We start from the raw sequence: 5,609 nt of genomic DNA, 5'->3' as shown, positions 1-5,609 counted from the left end.
AGAAACTCATGTAAATCTGTTGCCAACAAGCTTGAGATCGACAACTTGAACAATGAGTTCTGGGACTTCAGAGGACGATCCAAGAGATGGATTCGCTAGAAATTATAATGGTAGAAATTGCATCAACGGTAATGCTATAAAGAAGAAAACGATGCATATGAAACAAGAGAGAGAGAGAGAGAGAGAGAGAGAGAGAGAGAGAGAGAGAGAGAGAGAGAGAGACTTGCCTCTGACATTTGCTACTGGTGATTGCGCATGCAGAACGACGTCTCTTGTAACAACGAAGATGTACGTAGGAAGGCATGAAACGATATGTATATGAAACCAGAGAGAGAGGGATTGTAGATTTGTACTCACAATGAATGGAAGGCAAAGAGAACATTGAGCTTTAGGGTTATACTTGAGAGTCTTGAAAGTTGAGAGTTGAGAGACCGAGAATCCGAGATTTCAGTTTTCAAAGAGGTTTTTGGCTTTCCAAGTTTCCATCGAGACTTTTGGCTTTCCTATCTTTTTTTAGTCTTATTTACATTTTTACTTGTGGCTTTCCATCGAGACTTTTGGCTTTCCCAATTCTTTTTTTTTTTTTTTTTTGGTCTTATTTACATTTTTTATGTATTTCTACTTTTTGTTTTGTTTTTATATGTTTTTTTAATAGGTATATGATAACATCTATCATAGTCAAATAGTAATATATATAAAACAATCATATTTTCTAACTTACTAGCTACTAAGTTATAAATATAAATAAAATACAAAATCCAAGAAGGCAACTTAAACGGATAGACGGATACGAATATTTTATTTCGGATATTTTAATACCGTCGGATAGCTAAACGAATCGAATAATAATCGATCGGAAACATGGATTATCATATTTGTATTTGATTAGTTTTGGACGGATTCGGATAGTTTCCGGATAGTGAATTTTCGAATACGAATCATCATAAACGAATACGAACCCGGATCGAATACGGATTTTCAACTATCCGTTTACATCTCTAAGTGCAGGGATAAATACATGTACAAAAAACAAGTAAAGATTGTAAACGAAAATGAAGTACTTATAACATATTAACATCCCATAAGGTGTCAAATAATTTGTAATCTATTTATATAGAAAAAACTTTGTAATCTTACCTTTTTGTTCTTTTAGTATAATATATATATATTTTCATTGAGGGTAAATAATGTCATTTCATATGTGTACTCAAAAAATGAAAGAACACTACCTATTTGAGTATGGGGTGCAACCTCTATGTCCAGACACAGGACCATGCGAAATGACTGCCGCACTCCAAAATTCTCTCTCAAAAACCACGAGTTTTATCCACTTTTATTGCTAAAAGATTTTACCTTCTAGAAACCCTCTTTTCTATACGAATCGACTAACCATGAGAAAATTTTCAGTTTTATTTTCGTTTTATGCTTTTCTTTTTCCCTTTCCTTTCTTGCACAACATATATGACCTTAGGGTAATGCTAACGAAAATGCTCACTCTCACATGTTATATAAAGTCATAGACCAATAAAACATGTTAGTAAAGCCGGTGAGCAAACTGTGAAGTTAGCACAACCTTAGAGTTAATTTTCTAGTCTATGGTGCTCTATTATGTCGTCAAATTTGCATAATTGGATATAGAAAGGATTACTACTCCTCTCTAAATTTCCAATGCATGCAAGAACTTGGATAACTGAAAAGGTTTTCAAACTGAATGACCTAATATTTCATATGGCAAGAAATCTCGATCTACTGGATTGCATGGTCTCTACAAAAGCGTCTAGGCCAATGGGTTGTTTGGGTATCTACCCAGGGGGCAGAGTGTCATCTCACGGTGCCCTATGAGAGGGTGTATGAAACACCAGTACACCACCAAGTAGAGATCGTTTTCCCCAAAAACAATATAAAGAGTATGATTGTTAGTGCACTTGCAAAATGTTCTTACTTTCACATTTTGAATGTTAATCTTGGCCATATAGAAATGCATATACTATTCCTCTATTGTGTCTAATGGTTGTACTAGGTAGAGTGTTAACTTGTTTTATTCTTGTTAATCGGTTATGGTTTGGTTCGATTTTTTTTTCTTCTTAAAGATCAATTTTATTAGAGAAAATGAACAAAAGAATTACATCAAAGCATATAGCAAACTAATACAATAAAAAGCTAAACCAATGCCCTTGGATTGTGCCACACAGGTAGGCTAACTTCAACCAAAACCATTTAATAAATGGGAGACTGTTTAATTAGACGGTTTAAACTGACCCAAATCGTTTAACACCCTTAGATGTACATAAGGGTACCAAAAGCAAACACAAACCGCTTATCAAAACTGAACCGTTTAATAAATGGTTCGGTTATGGCTTTGAAATTGAGTCCGTTTAATTAAATGGTTTAACCAAAATCGGCCCGTTTTGCCTCCCTTATGTATAATATGTTCGGATTATTGTTAAACGGTTTGGTTCAAACCATTTAATTAAAATGGACTCAATTGTAAACCATAATCGAACCATTTATTAAACGGTTTCGGTTTTAACCGATTCTGTAAACAGTTTTTGTTTGATTTTGGCACATTTATGTACATTCAAGAGTGTTAAACGATTTTGTTCAAACCGTTTAACTAAACGATCTCAATTTTGAAATCATAACCGAACCATTTATTATATGGTGTCCCGGTTTCGATCTGATTTTGACACCCTTAATTATACATCTATCTTAAGCTTTATTATAAATCAAAATGATCTTATCAATATCATTAAGTCAAGATGGCCGAGTTGGTCTAAGGCGCCAGTTTCAGGTACTGGTCCGAAAGGGCATGGGTTCGAATCCCATTCTTGACATTCATTTTGTGCTATTTTTTTTAATAACAGATCTTTCGGTGCTTTGTATCGCTTATAAACAGGTACCTTAATTTGGTGACTACTTGTTTACTAAATTTCAGTCCACTCAACCTCCCAGATGGCAGAAATTGCCTTCTTATCGGCTTGGAAATTGATTCATATACATTTTTTTCCTATGCGGTTGTTTGACCGGTGTGGTTCCCTAGTGCCTCTCACAAGAGGAGGATGGCCCCCACCTGGGCAGAGTGTTCGGTCAGGTGCCCCGGGTGGGTCCCACCCCCTCTTGTGAGAGGAACTAGGGAACCGCACCGGTCAGGGAACCGTAGATGATAACGATTCTCCCCTTGGGTCCCTTAGGCTGAGATTGTCTGTTTTCAAATCATATGTCGCGACACAACTTCATTACTTGGCGTGTCCTCTCTCATGCGTTGCTAACCCAGTCTCTACTTCATCATTAGCAGCATGTGTTTGTGTATCCTTTGTTGGAATGGGCCGGGTTGGGCTGGGCCTGGATTGATGCCTCGAGCTGAGCCCAGCTCTGCTTGCGTATCCTTTGTTGGAATGGGCCGGGTCGGGCTGAGCCTGGATTGATGCCTCGAGCTGAGCCCAGCTCTGCATATATTATATATTACAAATTCTTATTGGGCCCTCTTAAGGTAATATATATACCCAATTATAATATTATATTACAAGGCCCATCTATAACACATTATAATGCTCAACCCATCTATTATACAATTATAATATTATATTTCAAGGCCCATCTATAGCATATTATAATGCCCAACCCATCTATTATACAATTATAATATTATATTACAAGGCCCAGCCCATCTATTATTCAGGGTCAATCAGCGCTGCTCGGCCTTAACAGGGTCAATTATTGCCAGGCTGGGCTTGACTAAACCAGATAGGATCAGGCTGGGTTGAGAGTGTGTTAGGCCCTGGCAGGGTCGGGCTGGGCTCGGACTGACCTTAAGAGCCCTAGGATTTGGCACTTGGGCTAAGGTTTAGGGCAAGCCCGGCCTAGCAAGATCGAATGTCCAATCACCAATTTGAAGATAAAAGTAATGAATATTGACTCATGAGATCGAGTGCTTAATCAGCTGGAGTTGTTGTACACTTGAACTATATGGAGTACACAGGGCAATTCAACTCCTCTACTTCCGCCTGCCCTTAATGCCGTGTGCGCCCCCACACACAACAAGCAAGGTGGAATGTATTGCCTTACCCCTGCCTGAGCACCTTGCCCGAGCGGAGGTAAAGCGATACTTTCCACCGCGATTGTGTGTGGGGGTGCACGACAGTACCGAGCAGGCGAAAATAGAGGAGTTGGATCCGTACAGAGGGAGGGCTTTCATCTCTTCATGAGGGAGATGGAGACCACACTAAGTCCAGAAACTGATCCGGAAGAAGGGAGTGCGTGAAGGACACTATTCGGTTCTCAGTCTTTGTTGTTTACGGTTTCCACAGTCCTTGTGAAAACAATTATTTGTCCTCCAAGGAAATATCATTATCCTGAGAGAGAGAGAGAGAGAGAGAGAGAGAGAGAATATGGATCATGGAACGAGGAATTGGTATCGGACCAGTAGAATCAGCTAGATTGGATCTGTATCAGTTGAGGCCGATACCGATTCTTGGCTGATCCTGATCTGGCATACTTAAATCGATTACCAGTCTGGAATGTATGAAATTTAGAAGCAAAAAAAAAGAAGGATAAAGTACATGTAACCCCCTATGATGCACCCAATATTCCTCGTACCCCCTTAAGACTCTGACAATTCCGTGTACCACCCTTCATAATTCCACGTACCACCTCTATTTTACCTCCCTAATGCCAGACAAGTCCAAACCGTTAAGTGCTAAAAATTTGACCATTTTACCTTTTCTTTTATTTTTATAAATTTAAAAAATCCTAAATGCCCTCACCTATTTGTTCATAATATGAAAAGACCTTTGGGCATTGAAAAATCCTAAATGCCCTCACCCCCCCAACCCAATACCACTACCACCACCCACCATTGCCGCAGCCACCACCACCGCCACCCAGCATTACCACCATCACCGCCCTCTGTTACAGGGAGAAGAACTCGCACGTAACGAAAACCGCACCTCTGAGGCTCAGACTCAAAAGAGAAAAGAAAACCTTCACTCTCTCTCCCCCCTCACTTGCTTTGGATTCTTTCCTCAATCTCCGCCGCTCTCTGTGCACTCCAAAATCTTACCCTGTCTCTCTATCTTCAGGCTTCCCTCTTCAACCTCAGCGACGAAAACCTAGCCATGATGCCGACTTAAACGTTGTGAGGAACCGCCTTTTTTTTTTTTTTGAATTTATCGTGTTGGCTTCTAAAGATGAGGAAGATGAAGAAAAGCCATCTTGAAAGTGGAGTTCTAGACATTCTTTTTATAGTTTTGATCTCTTCAGTGTTTATTCCTGTAAAGTCCCAGACAAACTCAGTAGATGTTGCAGCGATGATGGCTTTGAAGCAGAGTTTGAACCCTCCGAAATCCCTTGGATGGGCTGATCCAGATCCTTGTCAATGGAAAAATGTGGGCCGCACAGATGCAAGGATAACCCGCATTCAAATTGGAAACCAGGGTCTCTTAGGTACTCTTCCTTCTAATCTTCAAAATCTCGTCGCCCTGCAACGATTGGAGTTAATGGATAATAATATCACTGGTCCTCTACCAAGCTTGAGTGGGTTGGGTTCGTTACAATTTTTACTTCTTAGTAATAACTAGTTCTCTTCCATACCGGTGGATTTCTTTAACGGG

General features: G+C 39.6%; 1 non-coding gene across 1 annotated transcript; it reads left to right on the top strand.

Annotated features, from left to right (window-relative positions):
• The first annotated feature begins 2,753 nt into the window (after positions 1-2,753).
• Positions 2,754-2,834, top strand: TRNAL-CAG. Its single transcript has one exon. It is a non-coding gene; the product is annotated as a tRNA-Leu (tRNA).
• Positions 2,835-5,609: the final 2,775 nt, after the last annotated feature.

This window comes from Telopea speciosissima, chromosome 8, assembly GCF_018873765.1.
Source record: "Telopea speciosissima isolate NSW1024214 ecotype Mountain lineage chromosome 8, Tspe_v1, whole genome shotgun sequence".
Classification (NCBI taxonomy): Eukaryota; Viridiplantae; Streptophyta; class Magnoliopsida; order Proteales; family Proteaceae; genus Telopea; species Telopea speciosissima.
This window is presented reverse-complemented; position numbering and strand designations above follow the sequence as displayed.